General features: G+C 41.9%; 1 long non-coding RNA gene across 1 annotated transcript; it reads left to right on the top strand.

Moving 5' to 3' along the window:
* Window positions 1-505: 505 nt before the first annotated feature.
* LOC144386302 (uncharacterized) lies at window positions 506-1,251 on the top strand. The gene is made up of 2 exons (XR_013451992.1): window positions 506-741; window positions 977-1,251. It is a non-coding gene; the product is annotated as an uncharacterized LOC144386302 (long non-coding RNA).
* The last annotated feature ends 16,922 nt before the right edge of the window (window positions 1,252-18,173 follow it).

Below are 18,173 nucleotides of genomic sequence, written 5' to 3'. Positions count from 1 at the left end.
CTGTCCAGAGAGCTGTTACAGCAGTTTGTTTGCTCTTACACTCAAATGAGTTATGGACACACTAAGGGGGGTAAGGTTGGCAATATGTGCTATGAATCTTGCAGTGTAAAAAGCTATCAACAGGAAAGGTTGATACTACTGGAAGTTAAAGCCCCCCCGCTACTGAAATCCTCAACTTGAGACAAGAGGGAGTATGCGGCAAATCTGCGCACAGCATCTGAAAAGTTAAGCACTGCAGAGGGAATGGGAAGAGACCACACATGTAAGGACTTTTTAAAACTGTCAGTGCGAGTTTATCAGCTATCAACAAAATCTCAGATCTGTTGTACAAAAAGATTTTAATTGAAATGCATCAAGAAACACATACTAGCAAGTGGTGATAACCGTGAAAAAATGGAATGGTAAAAGCTTTCCTAATAACTATAAGCCGCCTTTCACTGTATGTGTGGGGCACCAGGGGCATTGCAGTACACATGTTGCGCAATAGTGCAGGAAGTAGTGACGGGCAGGAAACAGCTAGAGAGTGTGGTTTGCGGGGAGTATGGAGATTATGGTTGTGGCCATGAGATGTGAGGGCTTTTTGAGGGAGAGAGAGGAAGCAAGGCGGGACGTGTCCGCTTCAATCCGTGGCAGTCCGTTCCCACTGCGCCCCTCTGGCGTTCCTCTGACCTCTGGCTATTACCTCTCCGTTCATCGCCTCCTGGCCATTCGGAGGAACTGATGCAGCCTGGAAGGAGCAAGGTGACACCAGAGAACGACAGCGTCGCATACGGGACAGAAGGTCCTGTTTATATTGCTTTGATTTAAATCTCCCGCCTGGTCCTTGTTTTTTGCACGCATGACAGTCCTTTTAAAGAAAAGGAGTCAATTTATACACTTATTTTACCCAGCGTTGATGTTGATCTACCAGATCAGTCTGTTGTCAATTGAGACACCCAAGAACTTGTATTTTCACCATGTCCACATTCTCTCCCAGAACTACTAGCGGTTGTGGAGTTGCCGTATGCAGAGGACGGTTGGGAGGCTGGAGTTGGAGCCCAAGGAAAGGCTTTAAAAGACAGGAAGACACAGCAGTGGGTGTGGCCTGAGAGGGAAACAGTCTTTGACCGTGTGGTGGAGTGAGATGAGGAGCGACATCCCGCCATATAAGAAACTGCTTTAGTTTAATTGTTTGTTATTTTTACCTCAAGTTTTTTGTTTGTAAATTCTTCATATATTAAGAGCAATAAATGGTCATTGCACCGAACCGGATCACCTTCTACTCCTCATCTTTACAAACTGCACGCGTCAAGATATCCAGCTCAGCCACCGGTAGTAGCTGATCAGGGAGTAAAGGGAAAAAGGAAAAGGCTGCTACACTACCCACTCTCTCCACAAGTTGCCCACTACTGAAAAGTACATTTCCCAGTTTGCATCCCTCATGAACGCAACCTCTGCAGAGTAATCAGAGAACTTCGGCAGATTGCACTGGAAATCAGTAATATGCAAGGTGAACTGGAAGGGAGACAGAAAAGTTCCCTTCAGAGCTCCAGTATCTCTCACCACCATTTCAGACAGCACACTGCCCAGTCAGACAAACTGTGCTCTGTCATTCAGTTAGTCAGAGATCTAGGACTTGGTGGACGTGTCTCCCCCAACTACCTGCAGATTCTCACTCAGCAGCAGGGGTTGGATGGTGTGAAGCCACATCCAAATGAAATTGAGCTTGTTGCAGGGTTTAGGTGATGCCATCGTCCACATCTGCATGAAGGGATTATGCAACTGGCAGACAGTAAGGATTTCAACTGTGGTCAGAGATCGGTCAAGAACTGTCTGTGTTGCACTTTCACCTTATCACATGAGGTGTGGGGGCAACCGATCTTTCAAGCTCACGTTGACGAGGTGTTGCAGGATATCAGACAGCTGGATGGCGCAGGCCTTTAGGGTATGCCAATCAGATCCTGCATACTTGGATTAGTGGAGTCTCTCCAGCTGTCTCTTAACCTGGCAAGGTGCAAAAGAGGGTGGTCATAGCTTCATTAGTAGAGGAGCTGTGGGTGTCCATTCAGCTCCCCAGTGGTTACACTTAAATAACTCCCCCTTTTCAACTGCCGTATACAGAAACAGAAAGATGACGTCCAAAATTTGAGTCAACATGTGGAAGCAGACCCAGCAACTGTTGGCCAAAAACCGCACTTGAGATCCGCCCCCCGTATTCCAAAACGCACACAGGAGAGTAAGTCCGGCAAGACTCAGGGCCTCATGTACTAACGCTTTTGCGCCCACTTCAGGCGTATTTGTGTGCGCAAAAAAGCATGGCATGGTATGTGCAAACAAGCCGCACTAAGTTAAAAGCGCAGACTGCCTGTCGCGGAAACTGAAAACGGCAGATTACGCTTTTTGTGTCATGCATATGTAGGGAAAGTTTCCCATGAAGAGATGGGAGGGTATGTGTAATGTATGTACAGAAACCACCCTTGAAAGCACGCCTCCATTTTGCAGTTAAAATTCTCCGCATCTTAAAGGCAGGTTGCGGGTTGCCTCACATATGCCTCTGAAATGACAGCAGTAATCCAAGCCGGACAGCATAATAGGCCATGGAGATGAGCAGAAAGGATTTTTGCCACAAGAATCACACTTTATCCGTAGGGTGAACGCGAAATCATTACACGTTACAGATTAAGCAGCCATGCAATATGACAGTTACTGGAAGAAATCAAAGATGACATTGCATCTCCCACTCAGCGTTCACATTCCATTCCAGCAGTTGTTAAACTCCTCGCTACAATTACAATTATTAATATTAGGATCATTTCAAATAGTCATAGTATCAGCAGTGGGAATATGGCAGCCTGCACTCAGCCGTATCACAGCATAAGTACGCTTTGCTACAGCGCACTAGTCAATACAAACATTTACCCAGCACTAATGCCGAAATAACACCTCAACTTCGTTGTGTAATGGTAATTGAAATATTCCACAACAGTTGTCACTGAATCTTTAGCTGAGCTATGATAGAAAAAGGAGAAGGAGGTCTATTCACTTGTTTAAATGCTCGCAATGTGCGGTATGGGGGGCAGAGAAAGGCTCTGATTACCCGATGAGCTGCAGGTTTTGTCAAAACGACGTAAACTGAAGTATCCCAGCGAGTGCTATCTGCGCATTTTCTGTGGCGCTGATAACACTTGGTTTGCAAATGTACATACATGAGGCCCTCTAAATCTCTACCCATGCCTACCCTGGCATGCAGTAAAATTCACACATTTAGATATGGCAGGGAAAGGGAAAAAAAGGAAACAATAAGTCAATTCAAAGTGCTTTACATAAATCTAATAAAACATCAGACGAAATAAAGAAATGTACAAACTATCACGGCCAACAGAAGCCACCCTTAAAGTCGTTAAAAGAAGTTAGACTTCTATAAACAGAAAAAAGCAATAATTTTGTCAGCCTCCAGCCAGCAACCTCTGGTTCTGAAAAAAAAAAGAAAAAGTAAATGTTTCAATTTGATGGTGTGGTCATTGCTATTGCATTTTAGCTACTTTACCTATTAATATTAAAAAGGAGAAGGAACGTTACTTAACCATGGCATTCCTGCATTTATGCCCATATTATATATATATATATATATATATATATATATATATATATATATATATATATATATATATATATATATATATATATATTAAAAACACAGTTAAGAACATTGAAACATAAAGTCATTAAAAATGTTTCAAAAAGACAGCTACATATTGAATGAAATTTGAATGAATGAAATTTTCTGTGTAGTTTAAGAGTACCACGATTCCAAAATGGTCAATCAAAAGCCACAGCAAACGAGTCTTCTCGGTTTAAATGAGCTGAGGAAATCACCATACATGCAGATTTCTGGGACCAGAATTGTCTATTATTAATTGGTTTGATAATCTGAAACAAAAAATAACAAACCATGAAGGGGCAAAATACTTTTCACACTTTTTTTTTTCACTTTCATCACAGCCCTGTATAAAACTAGTTTTCAATGAGGTTTTTGTATTTCTGCCAGCAAAACAATGGATGTGGAATTGGGATAAGGAACAAGTTACCCATTTTTCAGAGAACAATATATATATATATATACCAGGCAGCTATACTTTATTAGTGAATTAGTGAGTAAACATTGTTGGTTTGTGTCTGCCAGAGGGCCCATTGTTTTTTTGACATTTGGATATATAACACAACCAGATTTAACCCCAGAATAACTTATTTGTAAAACATAGGTTATATTATGAAAAAGTATATATCTTTGATTTCTGGCATTTTCACCTATGAATGTTAGTTGCCGTCTAAAACACACATATCAATTACCTTTAGACACATTATTGCATTTCTTACTAGAACGTGAGTGAGATGTAACTTATGGTGCATCTTAGCTTCAGATTGCATCATTTACCAAGTAGGATCTCCCATCATGGCCCAGATATTAGTTTCCTGCTACAGACAGGGGTGTCCCAACCGGATTTACATACAGCCCCAACAACACAGACACCCAGGCGTACCACAACGCCAAACACAAGCTCAATATTTCATGGCCGTATGAAATATGCCTTAATGTGTGCACGGCATCTGCCATCTTTGTGGCTTTGCAGCCCCCAGGAGGCCCGTTTGATCTGTAATTGGGAAGTGTGCTGAATTAATCAGCAGTTTATGCACTTTTTAATTTAAACATATATACACATATAACACATAGAACCTTACAATGTTATCTTTTATACTATTGCCAGGTAACATTTTGTTAATATGCATACCAAACATGTGTAGGTGTAGGTACTCTTTGTTTGTTTGTTTGGGGGCCTTGTTTTCTTATTAAATACTCAACGCAACGGCCAAATTATAATTCACTAATGTAAAAATTCACATTACACAAGTTTTTAATATATTTTTTAATTTTGCGCACAACAATGTGAACTAAACACACATAGCACGACACAAGGAATAAGCGTTCCGTCGGGACTCTATGGTCGTCCGGACAAATACCCCATCAGTCTCCGAGAGAGGGGTCCAGTGACCAAAAGAGGCCTGATTGACTTCAACACAATCCAACCGAGGAAGATTTTCACTCAAATCAGGTAAGAAATTGATTTCAAACCGAGCAGAAAGTGTATGTGCATGTGAAGGGAGTGACCGGTGGAGAGGAATGTCAGAGTTAGTCAGAGGGGGACCCGGGCTCGGTTGATGAGCCCGCCTACAGACGGGAAGAAACTGTTTGTGTGGCGGGAGGTCTTAGTCCTGATGGACCTCAGCCTCCTGCCAGATGGAAGGGGCACAAACTGTTTTTGTCTGGGGTGAGAGGGGTCGGCTACGATCTTTTTGGCTTGCTTCAGGGTCCTGCAAGCGAATAAGTCCTGGAGGGTCCAGGTTGTTTTGGCTGCACTGCGTCACCAGATGGTCAGACTCCCACCTGCAGGCGGACTCATCCCCACCAGAGATCAGTCCAATGAGGGTGGTGTCATCCGCAAACTTTAGGAGCTTGATGGACTGGTGCTGGTGCTGCAGGAGCAGCTGTTGGTGTACAGGGAGAAGAGCAGAGGGGAAAGAAGCAGCCTTGGGGGGAACCGGTGCTGATGGTCCGAGAGTCTGAGACATGTTTCCCCAGCTTCACGTGCTGCTTCCTGTCAGACAGGAAGTCTGTGATCCACTTGCAGGTGGAGTCGGGCACGTGCAGCTGAGAGAGTCTGTCCTGAAGCAGAGACGCGATGATGACGCTGAAAGCAGAGCTGAAGTCCACAAACAGGATCCTGGCGTAGGTTCCTGGGGAGTCCAGATGCTGGAGGATGAAATGGAGGGCCATGTTGACAGCATCGTCTACAGATCTGTTGGCTCTGTAGGCGAACTGCAGGGGGTCAGGAGGGGGTTAGTGAGTGTTTTCAGGGGGCCAGGACTAGCTGTTCAAAAGACTTCATGACTTCAGAGGTCAGGGCGACGGGCCTGTAGTCATTGAGTCCTGTGATCCTGGGCTTCTTGGGAACAGGTATGATGGTAGAGGTCTTGTCTTGAAGCAGGCTGTCTCCAGGGAGGTGTTAAAGATGTCTGTGAACACCGTAGACAGCTGATCAGCACAATGCTTCAGGGGGGAGACGGAGTCCGGACCGGCTGCTTTGCGAGGGTTTTGTCTTTTAAAGAGCCTGTCTCTCTCCAGAATAGAGAGGGTTGTTGCTGGTGAGGGGGATGGAGGAGTGGAGGGTGATACAGAGGCGTGAGCCTCTGATCGGCGGGGGGAGGGAGGGGTGAGGGTCTGGGGCAGGAGAGTGGACCTGTGGGTATGGAGTCAGGACATTGACTATCAAATCTGTATCTGTAGTAGAACCCGTTCAGCTCGTCTGCTAGGGGGAGGTCATTCATGGAGTGGGGGGATTTTCGCTTGTAGTTTGTGAGGGGTTTAAGGCCTCTCCAAACTGAAGCAGAGACACTGAGAACATGTTGTTGTTTCTCAGAGTACAGTCGTTTAGCTAACCGTGTATTTTGACTCTGTGTACTCTGTGTTTTGTCCCCACTCCTAAATGCCTGATCCTTCTGAAGTCGTAGTTTTCTGAGTTTATCTGTGTCATAACTACCCTGGTGCATGATGGTACAGAGCAAATTTCTGTATTCTCTTTCTGTTAAATTGACTCTATGAGATTCAAATGTAACTCTAAGCTGGTGTTCATATTGCCCCAATCTTGTCAGTGTTAAATCAACTCAAAGTGTTAAAAATTTAACTCGGAATAAGAATATAATATATTATATAATATAATAAGAAAATAAATCTAATCAAATGTTAAATACACTGTACGAGTTAAACCCAACACGAAGAAGTGTGACAGTGGTGTAGAATTACATTTCAAACCCATCAAAGAGTCGATTTAACTGTACTTTAAGTGTCAAATAAATCTAAATAATAAATCTGATCAGTGTTAAATACTCTATGCAGAGTTAAAAACCCAAGTCATTGACACTGGGTTATGACTCCAGCTCTTTCGTACAGTTGACTCTGTAACAGTTGAATCAACTTTTTGCAGTGTGAGTTCAACACTGCACTTTTGCCAGAAAAAAACACCGGAAAATGAACTCTAAGGATTTTGCTGTGTACGCAGCTGTCCTCACAGAAGGTACTGTCTCTGTGAACTCATCCAGACTGTTGGTAGCAGTCTTGCAAACATCCCAGTCTGTACAGTCCAGGCATGCCTGAAGATCCTCCAGGTCTACTGGACTGGTTCACTTCTTGAATTCCCTCACCACAGGTTTGCAGAGCTTTAGTTTCTGCCTGTATGCAGGAATCAAGTGGACCATGATGTGGTCAGAGTGTCCCAGCGTAGCACGAGGGACGGCGTGATTTTTCCCCCAATGCCCGATTGACTTGAAATTTGCAGATCCTTTCAAATCCTGGACAGAGTGGATCTTTATCTTTGACATCCGGTACGAAGTTAAGCTGGACACGGGCCGGATCTGATCTTTGACCATGATACGTTCCGGATCAGTTCCGCTCTGCTTCTGGAGCCTGCCCTGGACCGTTGTTGTGGATCTGTTCTGGAGTTTATGATATCTCCACGGCGGATCCGGAGCGGAGTACTTTTGCTATCTGGGATACCGCATGTTTCTTCTTTTCTTTAAAGCCGTAAAACTGTTTTTCCTTTTAGCCATTACATGTGTTGCGCAATAGTTGAGAGCCTAGGGAGCTGAAAGCTAAACCATTAATCTAATGTGAAATTATAGTGGTTCCCATTTCACATTTACCATACCTGTGATAATACCTTCCTAAACAGCTCAATAGACTCAGATTGTGCCCAAAAATCTCACATTCACAAAAGAAGTTATAGCATCAATACAATTTCTGTTCAGCGGTACGTTGCGTTCAGAATGAAATGTGATATGTGTAAAAATGTGTTTGTATGACCGGAGCTTGTGCTGCTGTCTGTGGTAAAAAAGGGATATTTACAGAAAAGTAAAATCAGATATGGTTGCAACTGTGAGGAATGACGATGGCAGAATAGCAATACTGGAACAGAGTGGGGCTACAATCCTCGACCGCAGCTAAAGCCACATCTGGTAAAAGCTGATCCCAAATGCAAACAAAATGACCCATTGACGCTTAAATTACACTTAAAAGAAACATTTCTTGCCCAATTCACTGGCATAGACACAGGGTAAACTGATACAAATCTATGGTTGAATTACACAACCGCCAGCATGCAAGACACTAATCGCATATTTTCTGCCTGAATCAATCGGTTTTGACACAACAGTTGATTAAGTTCACAGCAAGAAAATACATGCAAAGTACACATTTTTGTGAAAAAAACATACTTACCACAGCACCAGCACAAACTTCTCCTTGGAGGGGCTTGAAAACATAATGGTTACATGACCACAAATGTGTTCCGTTGCCTTGATACAGGGGGTCTCTCACATTACCCGATGTCTCACACTACCCCGCTCTCCCCTAATCTGATATTTCTTGTGGTAACGTTACAGAATCTAACTAACAACAACTAACCCCAAAAGGATGACATCTTTGATTTCCTCCAGTTTCTTCAAGAAGGTTTGTCTCATATATCATGCATACATTTGTAAACTACAAATTTATGCACTCAAAAAGCTTACATAATCTGTATGATAATGTAATGACATTTCTTTTTAATTTCTCTATCTCTACCGACGGAGAAAATTTGTCTGCAGGCTCAACATCTCAGTGAAGGTGGGCTAATCTTGACTGATACATCAGATACTGAGGTCGATGCAGACATATTTGATGAGTCAGAAAAAGTCCAAGGTCCAAAAAATTCAAGATTGGATATTGGCAGTACAGTAACAGGTATGGTTACTTAATAAATATATCAAGGGGTTGATTCACTCTTGGTCAAATGTGCATAATGGTTTTATCTAAATAATCTTTTTTATTAATCAGCATATGAAAATGTATATTTTGTTCCTTTGTGCACCAGTTTTTAAAATTGTGGATTATTTTGTGTCAGATGAACCCCAGACATTGGTGTTCCCAGACCATCAAGCATCACAGCCCTCATTGCTGCCGACCTAGCATCACCAGCTTCCTCCATTTCATCAGATTTCAATATTATCCTCTCATTCACAAATAACAGAAAAAGGGGCCTGGCAGAGCTGGATCCCAATGAAGGACAGGTAAACTTTGAAACTAAGTTAAAAAATATTTTGAGTTTAAAGATTTATGTATTTTAGCAGAATTTAATTAAACAAAGCCTACTGTCTAAAATACATTTTAATTTACCTAAGAGTGAAGGTAATTGGGGGATTTTTTTCTCTTTTGCAGAAGGTTGCTACTGTTCTAAGATCCAATCCAAAGGGTGAAGAAATCTTCAGAGTATGACAAAACTAAAACGGTGTCAGATGCAACACGTAGACATGTGGTCAGAAATGACACAATCATATTTTTGTGTTTGACTTTTTTGTATATGTATGTGTTTGCATGCGTGAGCAGCAACAATTCTATGATCCTACACAAGTATAATTGCTTGCACTGTTAACACACTGTACTTTGATGAACACTTTAATGCCTACAGTATGGAGGAGCAAAGTAATGAACATGTTCTGATTTGTATTGACTCACTGATGTATGTTAAACCTTTTGATAAGCAATACTCTAATGGCAGTGACAAAGCATACATTGTTCCATATTGTTGAATGTTTTGAAAAGATGTTTAACATGTTGATGTGAAGCACTAGTTTGAAAATAAATGTTATAAAACAAAAATTACACTTTTCCTTTAGCAAACCTTAATTTCGAAGTATTTTTTGTAAAGAGACAGATGTATACCTCCATTGAGTTAAAATGGGAGTGACACTAGTAGTTAACAAACCATCCCTTAAGAGAGTTAATTGTTAACACTACAAACAAGTGTTAGGAAAAATGAACACTGCTTAGTGTTACAGAGAATTGAATTTAAACTGCCAAAATAGTAAGAATTAAGTGCCAACTCTCTAAATAGAGTGAAATCAAGACTTTGTGGTGTGGACCCTTATACACTCTTCTAAAGTGTTAAAAATCTAATCTAACAGTGTTCATTTGGCTCTGCCGAAGTAAAAAACGTAGAGGGCCGAGACAGTTTAACACAGTCTCACAGTCTGACCCACAGGGCGACTGAGTACAGTCGTCCTCCAATCAAAGGGTTGGCAATGAGTATATTCTTTTAGATGGTGTGGAGGCTAAGCCAACGCTTTAAGCCACTGGAAACTTAATTGACGCACCGCCGTTGTACCATGACGGATAATTGAGAGTCCTGTAGCCTTTTTTGTTACGTTGCAAACGAGTCCATTTATTTGCCAACTTATTCTTGTCATACGTTTGACATACATTCAACCAGCGTGCGTTACATGACACTACCCAGCGTGCAGTCAAAAACGTTATTTTCTATCCCGGCTGAAAACACCTGCCGATCCCCCAAAGGTTCCTACCCTATATAGGCTGACCCACCCATCAATCAGATCCCGACACACATCATATTGGCTTATACAGATGTGTTTTGAGAAGACTACTGTAACAGACTCAGGATGAGAGAGCCCGATGACAGACTTGTGCATGAGACGAACTAAGAAAAATAGAAATGAATGACACAGGCAGACGTGTGGCTTCTTTTGTCACAAGCAATGCAATTTATTTCCCAATCTAAGTTGAAGCAAGCATCTCCACATGTCTACATTTTTTCCTGACAACTTAGTTCAAAAATACAAACAATACAAATTCACAAACCAAGCCATAAAGGCTTGCATGACTATCATGGATTAAATCCGTATTTTTTTGTCAACATAACCGTGACTTTGCACTTTGGCAAGGTGCCCACCAGTGCTGTAGTGGTAAAATTAGAGGTGGGTAAACTCTTTTGTGATCATACAGACCTCGACGCAATGCGAAGCAACGCAACACAAAGCATTGCGACTCTGTAAGGCTGTCCTGGCTATATTGCATTATGTTATCAGTAAAAGTCATATACAATCAATGACAATGAATAAATGTGTTAGTAGTTTGTAGTTTATTAAATTTAAGAAAACAGTAAAGAAAAGTATGTCAACACAATTGCACAATTGCAGATTAAGAACTATCTACATACGGAGTGTCCTTTTTACAGTAGTGCCCAGAGGGCCTCCTTGTCCTCCACGTCAGGTCCTGCCTTGCACAGAGGAGCCATGAACCCCAGAACACGCGTTCTGGGGTTCATGGCTCCTCTGTGCTTCTCCTCTCTCTATTGGACCTGGTGTTTCTCCTCTCCCTGTGCTCTCTGCATCATTGCCTGTCCTCTCACTGCCTGAAAAAATATGTTGAATTTAAGAGTCAACCAGTTAAGCAGCCTGTCAATTACACTGACAACATAAGTTAAAGGAACACTCATGTACTACCTATGTCATCATAAATAGCCTATACAGCATGTTTTTTTCACATTGAGAACTGACTTGTTTTCTAATCTACGCGTCACCAGGCGTTTTTCTTGTCATTTTACCGTGCACGACCAGCGAACACAGAGCACGCGACTACTACCCCCCCGTCGGTCGTTCCGCCCGCAACGACTACTACACCCGAGGGAAAGGACTGTTAGAATTCTCTTGCAGCCGCTTTGAAAAGTCACTTCAGACTTGGTCAGAGAATTCTCTATTTTGCGAAATATTCCACTGTTCGCATTGTATTTCACTTTAACTGTATTCCTTATCACTTTGTTCAGTTATTAAATATTTTTAGATTTTTAAATGAGCAAGTTGACTCTTTCAATTCTTCATTTCCGACCGGGACGAGAACAAAAGAGTGAGGCCTCATTTGAGGGTTTTCTGAACCCTTAACACACATTAATAACTGGAGTCGGGATACAGGCACATTGTTTAGTCCACAACTTTTCTTTTAACTCCCGTGACCATTTTTCCAATGAGTTGGTTGTTTTTCGTCAGCCCGTTGGAAAAGACAATTACAAAATGATGCTAATGTTGCTAAACACAAAGTTATAATATAATAGCCATGCTACCAAAGGGGCCAAAATCTTCTTATGCAACTTTGTCATATTCTCATTCTCATTCTTTTCTCCCAGCACACATGCTGCCATCTATCAATAGCGTCAAATAAGAATGGATTATTCAAAAGGATAACAGCATAGATCAATGCTTCCTGAAAATGTAGATTGAGTTAAGTTCAATGGTTGTGAGATGTTCTGTTGCTGCACAGCCTTAGAGGTATTTATAGATAAACATGTTAATACAGTACATAAAAGGTGGTTTTCTGTTGCCTCTGATGTTGCTATATTTTTAGTAAACGCATCAAATAGCATGCTGTAATAGCCATAGCAGATGTGATATAATAAATTGTTGCAGTGAAGATCAATGTCTGTGGCAATAGACGAGGGAGGAAGTTTCATTGTTCCTGCTCTCTGTGTTTCCACTGTTTTAGGCAGGTCCCAGGCAGCATATATGACAAATGGCAACCATTCTGGAGTCACTATTTGGTACTTGGCATCACGGCAGACTGGGGGCCTTAGGCCATCAGGTCTGAGATGGCGGATGTTCCCAGCGCACACCAAACGGTACCCCTAGGGGTCTCCACTCTGCCTAGATGGAAAGGAGGCACAATAAATCAGGCCGTCTGGGAGGCTACGCTTTGCCTCGCTATCCATCTGAGCCCCCGCCCCATGATGGGATGGACAGGGCAATGGGTGTTGGGAGGCAAAGGGTGGGAGGGGTTCACATACCTGGAGAGAGGGAGCGAGAGCTGCAGGGAGGCATTTCAGGTCGGAGGTCTATACCAGTCCAATGACCCAGTAACACAGGAGCCAGGAAACACTGTGAAGAGGAGAACCACTAGAGAATCTGCATGGAGTCAGGGAAAGGAGCTACAGTGCATTAGTATTTTCTGTTCAAAATAAAAAACTTTAGATTAGGTCACCTTAATTCAGAGTGACTGACATGATTAATTGGTGTGCATTCTAAAACAGAAAGTATTTATTTTTTCTTTGTACCCTTTTTTTGGAGCTAACCTAACTAACATTTTTCAAGGAAGGTAGGATTGGTAGAAAAAATGTAAGTTTAAAGCAACAAAGCTGTTGCAAAGCAGGCAACCACACTTGCAAATGGGCAGATCTAATACAAAAATGAATACAATATTTGTCTGTATTTATTTATAATCATATTCTGTTATTGGAACATTTTTTTTATTTAATGTTGTTTTTTGAACAGAGAAAATGATTTAATGAAGATTAAATGTTTGAGGGTCTATATACATATATATATATATATATATATATATATATATATATATATATATATCTTTTTTTTAAATCCAGACTCTTTTATTGGTCGGGGAAACAGTGACGTGGATCCTAGGCTCTGACCAATATGGAAAGGAGACATAGGATGTTTGTAACTTAAAGCAATCCATTTTAATGCAACCTAGAAGCTAAACTTGGAAGTGTGCAGTGGCACAAGCTTTCAGCTAATTTATGATAACGTGTTTGGCTGCTTGAGCCAGTCAAACACTGCGGCCATATGGGCCGGCATCCACAGAAACGTCAAGTGAGCCGACGCTTAAAATATAATTCACCCCTATTCATTGGGCTATTGGGCTTTTACACCCCAAAAAGTATGGCGACAGACCAATATTCAAATTCATAAAACATTATTTTAGTATTTATAATAACATATGCAGTTACACTACTGTACTGTTTTTAATGTCAGGTTTTTTGATGGCTCACAAAACAGAGGGCTTTCCTCCTGGGGACTGCTGTAATACCACATTAACTCAATATTTTGTAGCTTTAACATAGCCATGTAGTTGAGTTGAAGTGTTTATGTTTAGTTTGAATTTACAATGTTAACCAAATGTTTCAAGCTGTTTTATACTCCCTCGGAACGTGATTTTGTCGGAGACACTGCTGGATAGAGGCAGTTTCTTTCTTTTTTTATGTACTTGCCACAACAGTTGTAGTTGTAGTGTTGGTAGTCAAAGGGAGTTCCACTGGACTGAGGAGAGTCACACTGCTTCAAAGTGAAACAACTGCAGGGCATGGTATCTGATACGAGCCTCCTCCTCCACCCTTCAAACAATTCAATCAGGAGGAGAGGGTGACTTCTCCTTTTCACTGCTGCTTTACTCTCTCCGGTGCAAACAAGAAAGAAAAAGTGCAAAAGTTCCCATTACAGCCCGTCACACATCTTAAACACCCTGCTCCATCTCCCTCCATCTCTCCTCCTGGGAGTCGAGAACCAGAAAATGTGCCAAAAGCTACAGAATAAATAACAGAGAGGGGGTCGCTTCAAATGGATGCTAATTTTACGAACACCCCCCATCACAAGCCCGAGTCACCACTGCACCCCACCACCAACAACTTTGTTCACATATTGATGCGTTCTGCAATCAACTTCAATGGCACCAGCCTTCTTGTGGGAAAAGAGAAGACGATCAAGCCCTGGAATGGTGGAAGAGGGAGAGAGCTAGAATATCATATAAAGAGGGAGGAAGTGAAACGGGGGTCCCAGATTATTTCTTCACTTGAGCCCAACTACTGCTTTCATTAGCCCCCCCATTAATTAGCCTCCTTCAGCTCATTTGCAAGTCAATGGCTGTAGCTGTAGGACCGGCGGCTTTGAGCCACAGCGCCCCTGTGATCTCTGGGTCCTGCAGCCCCTCCACCCCTCACACACTGGATACAAGCCTTCCTGACAATTAGTACAAAAGAGATGCATGCTCCATATAGCCAATACATAATTCATATTTTCTCCTCACTTAAATAAATCATAATGTTCTTGAGGGTTTTACTTAAACAACATGCTTTCTCTTCCGCTCTCTCCAAGCTACAGCTCACTCTCCTAGCTGTAATCCAAATTAAATTGATTTCCAATGACCTTGCCCCATATGTGGGTCACTTCCTCAATAGTGTGAGACAGCCATATCCCCCCCCCTCCGCCCCCCGCCCATCATCATTGGTCTGAGAAAAGAGGACAGTTTGTCCACTAGTCTACTCTCGCATGTCAAAAAAGATAGATCAGACCCATTTCTGATTCATCGAAACAGTGTCCCACTTCTATTATGCAGTTGGTTTTTACTTTTTTCTACCCCACAGACACTGGGGTTGAACGTCTTCCTGAGTTTTGACTGCTCCCTGAGAAAGCGAGCCAATGCTTCGTCTGGAGGGTGGCGGGCCTCAATGCCTCGTATATCATCTGCACTGATCTGTTAGCAGCGTTGTGCTGGACCAGAGCACAGCAGCTGTCTCAATAATTTAGCAGCCCTTTGTACTATTATTCATCTGATTGGCGGGAGGCAGTGTCCAGCTAGGGGCCTGCTTGTTTTATGACCGCTTGAAGTCCATTCAGACAAAGGTACCTCCATGGAATACTTACAAGAACCATATGTATATTGATGGACATGGCCAGAGATTGAATGTGACCATCTTTATTGTAGTTGGAAGAGGAGTTCCTAAATTGTTTTTCTTGCTTTTTTTCTCTTGTTGACGATGATATCATTAAACAGGTGCTGTCATAATTCCTGCTGCATTTGTCATGTTAGTTAATCCTACAATGCCTGTTTAACTGTAAACTCATCCAATCATTCACAAAGTTACACAGTGTGCTTCAAGATACATTATCCTCCACTTTCTCCATGCGAATGATGCAATTCATGCGAATTGACCAGAAATGGTCCCCCAAGAGTACGATCTGAGGCTCCACGTAGACATTGCCAGCCTGTCACTTGAGACCGGGTAAAAAAATTGCAATTAGCAAGCAGAGAATGTTTATCTGTCAGCCCAAAGACAGGATGGGATGGCTTTGAGGAGAAGGAGGGGCGAAGTGGGGTGATTGCACTGCCCCTTTTAACTGTGTACAGGCTATTAGAGTATTTCACAGAACTTATTTTTAGATACAAAAAGGGGAACGCCGTTTCTTTTACACCCCCCCGCCTCCTCCCCTCTACCCAATTAGCAAAAGATTCCCCCTTCTTCAGCATTTATTACACCTATTCAGTATTCTGAATGTGGCTATCAGTTTTCCATAACTAGGCTGCACAAAGAGCAAACGGTCCATTTGGTGTGATTTGTTTCCCCGCTTGACCACTTCTTTGTCTCGGCCGGGCTGGCTAAGCGCTGTAGAATGGGGCACCCCTGCTGTTTTATCAAGTCTACTGAATCCGTAATGAAATAAGTGAGGGTGACAATGACAGTGCAGGGAGGGGAAATGGAAATAAGAGCGGTAGACCGCCTTATTTGAATCATTTAGGCAAGATACAATTACGACTGCACCCAACTGGATGAAACAACCTATTTTAAAGACAACACAAATCAATGAGCACAGCGATGGTAATGTGTTTGACAGAAGTGCCTGTTAGTGGTAGACGACTGCTCTGGAGGATCATTACACACCCTGTAGACAATACATTATCACCAAAAGGGAGGAATGAAAACAGAGCAGTGGGATGCAAAGATTGGCCACTGGGCCATCTGTGTTATGGCTTTTGGACATTTTTTTTACATCTTTCGAGTACTTATATATACGCCTTTAGCCCCATTGTAGACTAAATCAATAAATGTTACTCTTTCCAATGCAAGGGTGGAATTGAGAGACAATTGTCCACCACAAGATAATTTTTAAGTAGCATTTTATCAGCTAATTTTAAAACAATAAAAAGAAAAGTAATTTTCAACCGATTGCCGTTGGTTTCCTAGAGTGCATTTCAGCAATTTGTTATTTACTTCTTATCATTTACAAATACTTTTATACCTGTAGTATACTTTCGCAAAAATAGAATTATGCTGCTCTTAACAAATGAGACAACACTTGGCATAATGAGCTACTCTTTTTCTGATTAAAACCACATCTATCACAAGTTCCTTGCACCAACTCTCGAGTGTCTTTGAGTTTGATAAAAGGATTAAAACTACTCCAGTCTCATGGCACAAAAAGTCAACTGCCGGCCAGTCTACAGTCTATTGAATTGCCATGGTAATTAAACACGTTTTTGTATAATGTATTATTTATTCATGCAAAACGGTCCCCAGCAATTTAGACAAATATCAAAGTCACCAGGACCAAAATGCTGCTGTTGGTTATAAAGCACTGAATGGTTCAGGGCCACAGTACATTTCTGATCTGCTGATATTTTATGAACTGCCACGGACCGGTCGTTTGGGACAGGTCTACTTCCTGTTCCCATAGTCGGATCTAAACATGGAGGTTTTCTGCTCCAAATATCTGGAAAGTCCCAGAAAGCTGCAGGTCTGCTGAGTTGCCCAGCTCTTATAAATCCACATTTAAGATTTTTGTATTTGCCTTTACTTGACCATTTCTGCCATTTAGAATTCTTAAGCTACACTGCAAATTCTATTCTATTTTTATTCTATTCTATTTTTAACGTCTAATTTCATATTTTGAATGACTTTTTTTAATGTTTCAATCAATGTTCTTAACTTTTTGTAAATCTCCCCTCTTTGTGTGTTGTTTTTTTCACATGGTTTTATGTGAAGCACTTTGAATTACCTTGTTGTTGAAATGTGTTGAAATAAAATTGCCTTTCCAACATATTATATGAGGATGGGATAATTCTGTCATTAAAACCTCTTTGTTTTATTTAACAAAATAAGTTACGTTTATTTGGTTTATCCAATCCATGCCAAAAGTCCCCATGAGTATTGAGTTGGAAGAAAGAGAGGGAAGATGAAATAAGGTTGCCTATATCTGATTTGCGGGATTTAGGTTTTCCAGTCAGTTAGTCTCCACATTAGATGAGCTCTAGTATCAGCCAAGCCCAGTGTTAGATATTACTCTGACTGAGCATGGCACCTCTGGGACATGCATGTCAAGCACCAATGCTTTTCCCCTTTCATTCTCTCTTTGCGTGTTTTTTCTCCCTCTCTGTCTCTCTCTCTGCCTGGGGAGGAGGCCATCTGGTGTATGTTGGTGGAGCCAGCCACGCTAACTGGAGTTGGTGCGGACCAGCCAGCCTGTGTACTGGAACAAAACTCATTTTGTATATAGCCTTGTTTTGGCCACAGAGCGTCGTTGATCCCCCTCAGCAGAACATTTTACATTTGGAACACTCCTCATTTGCACTTGTACAGACGAGTTGCACAGCGGCCGAGGAGTGGCATCATGAATAAAATTATCATAGCAAAATATCAGCGGTGAAATGATCGGTGTGTGTGTGTTTGTCGCCCTCCTTCTCTTGCGGAGGGGGG

The sequence above is a fragment of the Gasterosteus aculeatus genome, chromosome 13 (genome assembly GCF_964276395.1).
Source record: "Gasterosteus aculeatus chromosome 13, fGasAcu3.hap1.1, whole genome shotgun sequence".
Lineage (NCBI taxonomy): Eukaryota > Metazoa > Chordata > Actinopteri > Perciformes > Gasterosteidae > Gasterosteus > Gasterosteus aculeatus.
Note: the sequence above shows the minus strand (reverse complement) of the source record. Positions and strands in the feature narration are given on the sequence as shown.